Source organism: Schistocerca serialis, chromosome 6 (genome assembly GCF_023864345.2).
Source record: "Schistocerca serialis cubense isolate TAMUIC-IGC-003099 chromosome 6, iqSchSeri2.2, whole genome shotgun sequence".
NCBI lineage: Eukaryota > Metazoa > Arthropoda > Insecta > Orthoptera > Acrididae > Schistocerca > Schistocerca serialis.
In genome coordinates, this window is record NC_064643.1 from 442,164,125 (window position 1) to 442,177,421 (window position 13,297).

The window sequence follows — 13,297 nt, forward strand, 5'->3', positions numbered from 1 at the left end:
AAGTAATACAATCCTAGTTTTTTTCTACTATAGCCACTACTGCTTTCCACTACCTAAACAATAAGTAAGTACGTAAGTCGTTTTACAACTCATGTGTCGCTATGTGAAGGTAATGTAAAATACGTGCAATACCTGATCATATAAACGCGGCTGCTACGATCGCAAGTTCGAATCCTGCCTCGGGCTTGGATGTGTGTGATGTCCTTAGGTTTAAGTAGCTGTAAGTTCTAGGGGACTGATGACCTCAGCTGTTAAGTCAAATAGTGCTCAGAGCCATTTGAACCTGATTATATACTGCCGGATGCCTCTAATCAATAAACAAAATTAACAGTAAATGACTGAATACAAAGCTCTAGAGCGAAAACCTATTAGCATACCTAATAACTGTGCAGAATGTGTGGACCTTAAGTTACAGTGTAAAAATGAAATAATGCAAGTTATGGCATTCCGTACAGCGACTTGTCCACAGGCGTCTTGACTAAACTGTCATATTACCTACAGGAAAGTAACGTAGACTGTCACGTGACGTCCGAAACAGGACGGTGTACACAGAAACCAGCAGTTTAGTCGCCGTGAAGAGCACCGCTGCAAAGATGTTGAATTGTCGATATTATTAGCGGTTTTGTTTCAAAATGATGCTCTGTACCGAAAATTATTGTATCCAAATGGAGATTGAGCGTCGAAGCCTTCACAGTTAGACATAGTACAGTCATATTAATGTGACCAGCGCGTGCGGTCACCGTCAACGTGGAATAACCACTCACAGAGGGCAGGTCGCAGCGCCAGCAGTGTAGGGTACATAAAGCGTGCCGGGGGTGCGGGAAACAGTGCATCTACATCTACATGATTACTCTGCAATTCACATTTAAGTGTTTGGCAGAGGGTTCTTCGAACAACAATCATACTACATTCCTACCATTCCACTCCCGAACAGCGCGCGGGAAAAACGAACACCTAAACCTTTCTGTTCGAGCTCTGATTTCTCTTATTTTATTTTGATGATCATTCCTACCTATGTAGGTTGGGCTCAACAAAATATTTTCGCATTCGGAAGAGAAAGTTGGTGACTGAAATTTCGTAAATAGATTCCGCCGCGACGAAAAAGTCTTTGCTTTAATGACTTCCATCCCAACTCGCGTATCATATCTGCCACACTCTTTCCCCTATTACGTGATAATACAAAACGAGCTGCCTTTTTTTGCACCCTTTCGATGTCCTCCGTCAATCTCACCTGGTAAGGATCCCACACCGCGCAGGATTATTCTAACAGAGGACGAACGAGTGTAGTGTAAGCTGTCTCTTTAGAGGAACTTGTTGCATCTTCTAAGTGTCCTGCCAATGAAACGCAACCTTTGGCTCGCCTTCCCCACGATATTATCTATGTGGTCTTTCCATCCGAAGTTGCTCGTAATTTTTACACCCAGGTACTTAGTTGAATTGACAGCCTTGAGAATTGTACTATTTATCGAGTAATCGAATTCCAACGGATTTCTTTTGGAACTCATGTGGATCACCTCGCACTTTTCATTATTTAGCGTCAACTGCCACCTGCCACACCATACAGCACTCTTTTCAAAATCGCTTTGCAACTGATACTGGTCTTCGGATGACCTTACTAGACGGTAAATTACAGCAACATCTGCGAACAACCTAAGAGAACTGCTCAGATTGTCACCCAGGTCATCTATATACACTCCTGGAAATTGAAATAAGAACACCGTGAATTCATTGTCCCAGGAAGGGGAAACTTTATTGACACATTCCTGGGGTCAGATACATCACATGATCACACTGAAAGAACCACAGGCACATAGACACAGGCAACAGAGCATGCACAATGACGGCACTAGTACAGTGTATATCCACCTTTCGCAGCAATGCAGGCTGCTATTCTCCCATGGAGACGATCGTAGAGATGCTGGATGTAGTCCTGTGGAACGGCTTGCCATGCCATTTCCACCTGGCGCCTCAGTTGGACCAGCGTTCGTGCTGGACGTGCAGACCGCGTGAGACGACGCTTCATCCAGTCCCAAACATTCTCAATGGGGGACAGATCCGGAGATCTTGCTGGCCAGGGTAGTTGACTTACACCTTCTAGAGCACGTTGGGTGGCACGGGATACATGCGGACGTGCATTGTCCTGTTGGAACAGCAAGTTCCCTTGCCGGTCTAGGAATGGTAGAACGATGGGTTCGACGACGGTTTGGATGTACCGTGCACTATTCAGTGTCCCCTCGAGGATCACCAGTGGTGTACGGCCAGTGTAGGAGATCGCTCCCCACACCATGATGCCGGGTGTTGGCCCTGTGTGCCTCGGTCGTATGCAGTCCTGATTGTGGCGCTCACCTGCACGGCGCCAAACACGCATACGACCATCATTGGCACCAAGGCAGAAGCGACTCTCATCGCTGAAGACGACACGTCTCCATTCGTCCCTCCATTCACGCCTGTCGTGACACCACTGGAGGCGGGTTGCACGATGTTGGGGCGTGAGCGGAAGACGGCCTAACGGTGTGCGGGGCCGTAGCCCAGCTTCATGGAGACGGTTGCGAATGGTCCTCGCCGATACCCCAGGAGCAACAGTGTCCCTAATTTGCTGGGAAGTGGCGGTGCGGTCCCCTACGGCACTGCGTAGGATCCTACGGTCTTGGCGTGCATCCGTGCGTCGCTGCGGTCCGGTCCCAGGTCGACGGGCACGTGCACCTTCCGCCGACCACTGGCGACAACATCGATGTACTGTGGAGACCTCACGCCCCACGTGTTGAGCAATTCGGCGGTACGTCCACCCGGCCTCCCGCATGCCCACTATACGCCCTCGCTCAAAGTCCGTCAACTGCACATACGGTTCACGTCCACGCTGTCGCGGCATGCTACCAGTGTTAAAGACTGCGATGGAGCTCCGTATGCCACGGCAAACTGGCTGACACTGACGGCGGCGGTGCACAAATGCTGCGCAGCTAGCGCCATTCGACGGCCAACACCGCGGTTCCTGGTGTGTCCGCTGTGCCGTGCGTGTGATCATTGCTTGTACAGCCCTCTCGCAGTGTCCGGAGCAAGTATGGTGGGTCTGACACACCGGTGTCAATGTGTTCTTTTTTCCATTTCCAGGAGTGTAGATCAGGAACAGCAGAGGTCCCAGGACGCTTCCCTGGGGAACACCTGATATCTCTTCAGTTTTACTCGATGATTTGCCGTCTATTACTATGAACTGCGACCTTCCTGACAGGAAATCACGAATCCAGTCGCCCAACTGAGACGATACCCCATAGGCCCGCAGCTTGATTAGAAGTCGCTTGTGAGGAACGGTGTCAAAAGCTTTCCGGAAGTAGTTTTCGCAAGACGGAAACGGAGCGATTTATCTGACGTCAAGAATGGCATGTTCATTGGCTTTCGGGCCAAGCGCGGGAGCATTTTTTCAAGGATTAAGTTCGTAAGCTATTTGATGGCGGCGTGGTTGAAGTATACCGGGCATGGCAAAATGGCAGTATCCAAAACTGGGGCCGAGGCAGCGGTGGTGCACTTCGTGCCTTAGTCGAAATGGGTAAACGACTGTTGCGAAGATGTCTACAGGCGAATAGACGTGCAACTGTTGAGCAGCTGACCGGCCAGATGAACCAAGACACTACCAATAGCGGCTCCTCCACGACCGTCCAGGGACCGTTGCTGCGTATGGGTCTCCGCAGCAGGCGCCTGGCATGCTGAAATGGTTTAAATGGCTCTGAGCACTATGGCACTTAACATCTGGGGTCATCAGTCGCCTAAACTTAGAACTACTTAAACTTAACTAACCTAAGGACAGCACACACATCCACGCCCGAGGCAGGATTCGAACCTGCGACCGTAGCAGCAGTACGGTTCCTGACTGAAGCGCCTAGAACCGCTCGTCCACAACAGGCGGCTGGCATGCTCCCACGCCGACTGCTGTCCATCGGCGACGAAGGCTGGACTTTGCATGCCAGTACTGCAACTGGACACCACTGAGTGGCGGGAAGTGGACCTTTCAGATGAATCACGTTTTATGGTTCATCGACGTGAAACGTCTGAAAGCAAAAACCCTGCAACAAACGTCAGAAGGGTCCAGGCCCGATGTGGGGGCGTTATGGTCTGGGGAAAGTTTTCGTGGAATTCTTTGGGATATCTTGTGGTTCTGGAAGGCACAGTGGACCAACAAAAAAAATGGTTCAAATGGCTCTGAGCACTATGGCACTTAACTTCTGAGGTCATCAGTCCCCTAGAACTTAGAACGACGTAAACCTTACTAACCTAAGGACATCATACACATCCATGCCCGAGGCAGGATTCGAACCTGCGGCCGTAGCGGTCGAGCGGTTCCAGACTGTAGCGCCTAGAAACGCTCGGCCACTCCAGCCGGCAGTGGACCAACACAAGTATGCATCTTTCCCTGGGAACCATGTCCTCCTCTACATGCAGTATCTTTTTCCTTGTCACGATTGGATCTACCAGCAGGAAAATGCCAAGTCTCACACAACTCACAGTGCACGTGAGTGATTCGAAGACCACCATGATGAGTTTGTCTTACTCTTATGGCCACCAGACTCCCCAGATATAATGGACATTCTGTGAGATCAACTCGATTGGGCTGTTCGCGCCATAGATCCTCAACCGAGAAACCTAGCGCAGCTGACCACGGCCACCACATACCTGTCGGTACCATCCAGAACCTACTTGACTCTCTGCACGTCTCGCAGCGGTCGACGTTGCCAAGGTGGTTATTCCGGATTTTGACAGGTGACCACATCAATGTGACTAGACACTCTATATGGCAGTTGCTATTCACGTGAGTGACATATTTCTAACAGGTTGTAGAAAGCATGTACTGCAGACGAGAAGCAGAAGATACTGGCACAAGTGTCAGACTTACACTTCTTCAAGAACTTACTTTGAATTCAAATTTAATCATATAGATTATGTATCATATATCACTCTTACCAAATAATTATATTATCATAATTGTAAAATCGTCTTTAGTCTGAAAAGCCAATATCTGCAGTACACGATCTGATCAAAAGCATCTGGACATTAATATGGGTTTTCCATCCTTCGCCCATGGGGGGACACTTTCAGTAAGATGTCTGAATGTCCGTGGAGGAATGGCAACCCATTCTTCTTCAAGGGCCGAAGCCAGAGAAAGCAGTGATGTTGGATGCTGAGGTCAGCAGCGAAATCGAGGTTCTAGTTCATCTCAGAGTTGTTCCATTGGGTTCAGGCAGGAATTTTGGACAGACTAGCCCATTTTAGGAATGTTACTGTTCGCAAACGATTGCCTCACAGATGCTGCTTTATGACATGGTACATTATCACGCTGATACAGTCAATGTCACCGAAGTATTCCTCTACTGTATGCAGCAGATAATGCTGTAAAGTATGTTCATATCCTTCCGCATGTAGAGTTTTCTTAAGAGGAATGAGAGGATCACATCCAAACCACGAAAAACTTCCCCATATCTTCACACCACATTCTCTGTACTTCACTGTTGTCACTGCACGTGATAGCAGGTAACGTTCTCCTGGCATTCGCGAAACCAAAACCCTTCCTCGGATTGCCTCAGGGTATAGTGTGATTTACCACTCCAAATCACTCGGCTCCAGTCATCCACCGTCCAGTTGTGTAGCTCTGTACATCTCTTCAAGCGACGCTTGGAGAACTGAATATGGCAATCTGTGGCTTATATGGAGCGGCTCAAACTTTTTAACTCCTTAAGCACAGTCAATATACTAGCTGGACTCCTTGTAGCGCTGTGACATATACCGCTGATTTCGTGTGATTTTTTACAACCACTCTCCGCAGTGCTCGACGTCCATCAGCATATGAAGTCTACTTCTTGGTTTAACTGTAGTTGTTCCTTCGCATTTCCACTTCACAATGACATCACCAACAGGCGAAATGGGCGGCTTTAGAAAGGTTGAAATGTCCCTGGTGGAATTTTTACTCAGAAAGAAGGAAGGAAGATTAGGGTTTAACGTACCGTCGACATCGAGGTCATTAGAGACGAACCACAAGTTCGGATTGTTTTCAGGGGCGGGGAAGGACATCGACCTCATTCTTTCAAAGGAACTATCACGGGATTCGCCTGGAGCGATGTAGGGAAATCACGGAAGATCTAAATCTGCATTGTCCGACACGGATTTGAGTTGTTGTTCTCCCGTGCGCTAACCACGGCGCCACCTCGCTCGCTTTTTTTACTCAGATAAGATCCAATGAGTAGTCCACGTTGGAAGTCACAGCTATCCTGATCCACTCATTCTGCTATTGCTTCTTCTATACTGACAACACAACACTCCCCACATTCTTTTATACGGGAAGGTCCGAGTCGCGTCACATCCACAATATTACCGAGCGAGGTGGCGCAGTGACTAGCACACTGGACTCGCATTCGGGAGTACGACGGTTCAATACCGCGTCCGACCATCCTGATTTAGGTTTTCCGTGATTTCCCTAAATCACTCCAGGCAGATGCTGGGATGGTTCCTTTGAAAGGGCACAGTCAACTTCCTTTCCCGTCCTTACCTAATCCAATGAGACCGATGACCTCGCTGTCTGTTCTCCTCCCTCAAACAACCCAACCCAACCCAACTCTACGACATTTGTAGGAAAATAAACATTGTTGGTTGTGACAGTTGTGTGCAGTGTACACTGATCAGCCAGAACATTATAACCACTTTTCTGATAGCCGGTATGTTCACCTTTGTTACGTATAACAGCAGCGACGTGTCGTGACATGAAAGCAATGAGGCCTTGGCAGGTCACTAGGAGCTGGCGCCACATCTGCACACAAGAGTCACCTGATTCCCGTAAATTCCGGGGAAGGGACGATGAACTCTGATGCCACTTTCAATCACATCCCAGATGTGATCGATCGGGTTCATATCTGATGAGTGGGGGGGGGGGGGGGGGGCAGCACATCAATTGGAACTCACCACTGTGTTCTTCGAATCACTCCAACACACTTCTGGCATTGTGACATGGTGCGTTCTCTTGCTGAAAAATGCTACTGCCGTCGGGAAACATGATCGTCATGAAGGGGTGTATGTAGTCTGCAGCCAATGTACGATATTCTTTGGCCGTCATGGTGCTTTAAACGAGCCCCACTGTTGCGCTAAAATATTGTGTGTCAGTTTAGAAATGTTGAGCTTAAGTAAAGAGAAAACAGTTTCAGTAAGATCAGTTTCACTCTGGAAATTGAAAATCAAGTAACGTAGAAGTTTTACCAGCACAGTCATTCTTTACATTCAAAAGGTAGGTTTCACAGTGACTGATAACTTCGTTAGATTGAGCGCACGATATGGACAGAGTGTAAAATACTGGCAAAATATTGTTGTTGTTGTGGTCTTCAGTCCTGAGACTGGTTTGATGCAGCTCTCCATGCTACTCTATCCTGTGCAAGCTTTTTCATCTCCCAGTACCTACTGCAACCTACATCCTTCTGAATCTGCTTAGTGTATTCATCTCTTGGTCTCCCCCTACGATTTTTACCCTCCACGCTGCCCTCCAATACTAAATTGGTGATCCCTTGATGCCTCAGAACATGTCCTACCAACCGATCCCTTCTTCTGGTCAAGTTGTGCCACAAACTTCTCTTCTCCCCAATCCTATTCAATACTTCCTCATTAGTTATGTGATCTACCCATCTAATCTTCAGCATTCTTCTGTAGCACCACATTTCGAAAGCTTCTATTCTCTTCTTGTCCAAACTATTTATCGTCCATGTTTCACTTCCATACATGGCTACACTCCATACGAATACTTTCAGAAATGACTTCCTGACACTTAAATCAATACTGGATGTTAACAAATTTCTCTTCTTCAGAAACGCTTTCCTTGCCATTGCCAGCCTACATTTTATATCCTCTCTACTTCGACCATCATCAGTTATTTTGCTCCCCAAATAGCAAAACTCCTTTACTACTTTAAGTGCCTCATTTCCTAATCTAATTCCCTCAGCATCACCCGACTTAATTAGACTACATTCCATTATCCTTGTTTTGCTTTTGTTGATGTTCATCTTATATCCTCCTTTCAAGACACTGTCCATTCCATTCAACTGCTCTTCCAAGTCCTTTGCTGTCTCTGACAGAATTACAATGTCATCGGCGAACCTCAAAGTTTTTATTTCTTCTCCATGAATTTTAATACCTACTCCTAATTTTTCTTTTGTTTCCTTTACTGCTTGCTCAATATACAGATTGAACAACATCGGGGAGAGGCTACAACCCTGTCTTACTCCCTTCCCAACCACTGCTTCCCTTTTATGTCCCTCGACTCTTATAACTGCCATCTGGTTTCTGTACAAATTGTAAATAGCCTTTCGCTCCCTGTATTTTACCCCTGCCACCTTTAGAATTTGAAAGAGAGTATTCCAGTCAACATTGTCAAAAGCTTTCTCTAAGTCTACAAATGCTAGAAACGTAGGTTTGCCTTTCCTTAATCTTTCTTCTAAGATAAGTCGTAAGGTCAGTATTGCCTCACGTGTTCCAGTGTTTCTACGGAATCCAAACTGATCTTCCCCGAGGTTGGCATCTACTAGTTTTTCCATTCGTCTGTAAAGAATTCGTGTTAGTATTTTGCAGCTGTGACTTATTAAGCTGATAGTTCGGTAATTTTCACATCTGTCAACACCTGCTTTCTTTGGGATTGGAATTATTATGTTCTTCTTGAAGTCTGAGGGTATTTCGCCTGTTTCATACATCTTGCTCACCAGATGGTAGAGTTTTGTCAGGACTGGCTCTCCCACGGCCGTCAGTAGTTCCAATGGAATATTGTCTACTCCGGGGGCCTTGTTTCGACTCAGGTCTTTCAGTGCTCTGTCAAACTCTTCACGCAGTATCATATCTCCCATTTCATCTTCATCTACATCCTCTTCCATTTCCATAATATTGTCCTCAAGTACATCGCCCTTGTATAGACCCTCTATATACTCCTTCCACCTTTCTGCTTTCCCTTCTTTGCTTAGAACTGGGTTTCCATCTGAACTCTTGATATTCATACAAGTCGTTCCCTTATCTCCAAAGGTCTCTTTAATTTTCCTGTAGGCGGTATCTATCTTACCCCTAGTGAGATAGGCCTCTACATCCTTACATTTGTCCTCTAGCCATCCCTGCTTAGCCATTTTGCACTTCCTGTCGATCTCATTTTTGAGACGTTTGTATTCCTTTTTGCCTGTTTCACTTACTGCATTTTTATATTTTCTCCTTTCATCAATTAAATTCAGTATTTCTTCTGTTACCCAAGGATTTCTACTAGCCCTCGTCTTTTTACCTACTTGATCCTCTGCTGCCTTCACTACTTCATCCCTCAAAGCTACCCATTCTTCTTCTACTGTATTTCTTTCCCCCATTCCTGTCAATTGCTCTCTTATGCTCTCCCTGAATCTCTGTACAACCTCTGGTTCTTTTAGTTTATCCAGGTCCCATCTCCTTAAATTCCCACCTTTTAGCAGTTTCTTCAGTTTTAATCTACAGGTCATAACCAATAGATTGTGGTCAGAGTCCACATCTGTCCCTGGAAATGTCTTACAATTTAAAACCTGGTTCCTAAATCTCTGTCTTACCACTATATAATCTATCTGATACCTTTTAGTATCTCCAGGGTTCTTCCATGTATACAACCTTCTTTCATGATTCTTAAACCAAGTGTTAGTTATGATTAAGTTGTGCTCTGTGCAAAATTCTACAAGGCGGCTTCCTCTTTCATTTCTGTCCCCCAATCCATATTCACCTACTATGTTTCCTTCTCTCCCTTTTCCTACACTCGAATTCCAGTCACCCATGACTATTAAATTTTCGTCTCCCTTCACAATCTGAATAATTTCTTTTATTTCATCATACATTTCTTCAATTTCTTCGTCATCTGCAGAGCTAGTTGGCATATAAACTTGTACTACTGTAGTAGGTGTGGGCTTCGTATCTATCTTGGCCACAATAATGCGTTCACTATGCTGTTTGTAGTAGCTTACCCGCATTCCTATTTTCCTATTCATTATTAAACCTACTCCTGCATTACCCCTATTTGATTTTGTGTTTATAACCCTGTAGTCACCTGACCAGAAGTCTTGTTCCTCCTGCCATCGAACTTCACTAATTCCCACTATATCTAACTTCAACCTATCCATTTCCCTTTTTAAATTTTCTAACCTACCTGCCCGATTAAGGGATCTGACATTCCACGCTCCGATCCGTAGAACGCCAGTTTTCTTTCTCCTGATAACATCCTCTTGAGTAGTCCCCGCCCGGAGATCCGAATGGGGGACTATTTTACCTCCGGAATATTTTACCCAAGAGGACGCCATCATCATTTAATCATAGAGTAAAGCTGCATGCCCTCGGGAAAAATTACGGCTGTAATTTCCCCTTGCTTTCAGCCGTTCGCAGTACCAGCACAGCAAGGCCGTTTTGGTTATTGTTACAAGGCCAGATCAGTCAATCATCCAGACTGTTGCCCTTGCAACTACTGAAAAGGCTGCTGCCCCTCTTCAGGAACCACACGTTTGTCTGGCCTCTCAACAGATACCCCTCCGTTGTGGTTGCACCTACGGTCCGGCTATCTATATCGCTGAGGCACGCAAGCCTCCCCACCAACGGCAAGGTCCATGGTTCATGGGGGGGTGGCAAAAGGTTGAGAAGAATAACCATGTGTGAAACTCACTTTGCACAGAAGTAGCCGTTTCGGCGCTTTAGACTATTTTATATTTTTATATGGCAAAATATAAAATAGTCTAAAGCGCCGAAACGGCTACTTTTGTGCAAAGTGAGTTTCACACATGGTTATTCTTCTCAACCTTTTGCTGATTTGCAGTTGCCAGTAACTGCCAGAGGAGTATGACAAGTTTTGTCACATGACAAACTTCCTGCATTCAAGGAACGACTGCAGAAACGTACTACAACATAAACAGGGACGACTGGAGTTAGGCGGAAAACATATGTCATGGACTTCAGAATGGGATAAGGTGATTGTCAGTAATGAGAAGAAGTTTAATTTTGATGGACTGGATGGATTTCACTATTATTGGCATGATCTGAAAACAGAGCAGCAGTTACGAATGAGCAGAAATTTTGATGGTGTAAGTATTATGATTTGGCCAGTTTTCTGCGCTAAAGGTAAAAATTTCTTGGATGAACATTATAGAATTATAGAATATATAGAATGAACTCTAACGTGTACACCGATATGATTAAAATATGTGAGCGCCTAGGGGACGAAGGTCTACTGCTTCATCAAGACAGTGCATTTGTGCATATTTCTACTTCAACCAAAAAATGGTTTGAAGATAAAGATATCGATGTCTCGCCTTGGCCCGTACAGAACCTTGATATGAACCCCGTGCAAAACCTTAGGGGAACACTTACAAGATGGGTTTATAGGAACAGAGGGCAAATTGATGCCGTACGTGAGCTTAAAAGAGCGATGCGAGAAGAGTGGGCGACAATTTCACTGCAAGAACTACTAACCCTAACAAAATCAATGTTGAAGAGAATTTTTGAAGTAATTAGGAAGAACGGAGTTCGGACAAAGTACTAACAATGCGATTACATAGCAGGTTTGTGACCGCCTTTAAAACAATTTCCATCAAAAAAATGCAAAGGTCTTATTTTGTTACTCGTTTTATGAAAGAAACTATGTAAATCCATCATAATTGTTTGTCTTATACCTACTACTTTCATAATAAATTGGACACACGTATATTTCAGATATTGTACTATTACTTTTGTAAGAACCCTGTCTTTATACTGACACCCACTACTATAGTGAGAATGGTGCTTACATATGAGTGTCCGGATACTTTTGATCAGATAATGTACATATTTTCCCTGCAAGAAATTAATGTTTTCGAGTGGAAATATTATATGCGCACTTTTCAGGTTATATTTACTTCCGCTTCATTGTTTGAATCCTACAGGAAACAACGAATCAGTATTATAACATTATACAGACAAATACCATGCCAGAATACGTAATAAATTCTTGTTTGAAGATTATTAGATCTTGGAACGTAACGTATGAAGTTTGGATTGGTGATAATGATGCACAATATTCTTCTGTTATTCTATCGCGTTGATTGTACGAGGGGTGTTCAATAAGTAATGGAACACATTTTTATCTCGGCCAATTTCAGTTGAAAAAAATGTGGAATATGTAGTCGGACAGCGTGGAATATTCCCGCTTCAGCTCCGATAGTTCCACGAAGTTCCGATATGTAGTGACGCTGTAGGTAGCCATAAAATGGCATCTGTAACGGAGGTGCCTGTCAAGCAGACAGCTGCTATTTGGTTTCTTTTGACGAAAAAGCAGAACATCGCAGATATTCATAGGCGCTTGTGGAATGTCTACGGAGATCTGGGAGTGAACAAAAGCACAGTGAGTCGTCGGGCGAGGCATATGTCATCATCGCAAGGTCGCGAGTGCTTGCCTCCTACACACAGCTGTAACTCCTGCAACGTTGGTACTTGCGGATTACAGTGAAACACCTCGCTGCACAACTGGACGTATCTGTTGGTAGTGCTGACACACTCGTCCACCACTTGGGGTAGCCAAAGGTGTGTGGCCGCTGGGAGCCACGCTACAGCACAGATCTCTCACCTTCCGACTTCCATCTGATTGTCCCAATGAAGGATGCAGTCGGCGGGAAGCATTTCGTGGATGATAGGGAGGTTAGTGAAACAGAAACACGTTAGCCCCGACTTCGACCAGTAGAGTGGTACCTCGCAGTAAGGTGGCGAAAGCCTGTCGAACTGAACGGATATTTTGTTGAAAAATAGTGTTTTGTAGCCAGAAGAGTGGGGAATAATACGGTGTACTGGAATCCTGAATAAAATCAAATTTCTTTCAGAGAAATGTGTGTTGTATTACTTATTGAACGCCTCTAGTACTGACAGTGACTAATGTGAAATTCCCAATGTTGGAACATCGATAAAATGTAGCGTTTGGGTCGATGCCACCACTTTCAGATTCAGTCTGCGTGATTCACTGGTGATTAAAAAAAATGGTGAAATGTCACTATATTTTTAAGGCAGTTGAAAGAATAATATTAATTGGTGTGGCGTCATTGTGCATTCTAGGGAAAAAAAGCGATCTTAACACAGCAGGCAAGGGCAAGGAAACGACTTTTCAGCCTCAGAGCTCATTTTGGTGTCGGTCTGTTCTCAGAAGGCACCGCGAGTGAGCACGAAACGGTGTTGTGACGTGCCCTTCAATCTGAAAGACGCGGAGAAAAAGAACATGCCAGGGAACATGCCAACCTCTTACAGGCGGAGGACCCATTCACAAGGCTAGAGGGAGAGA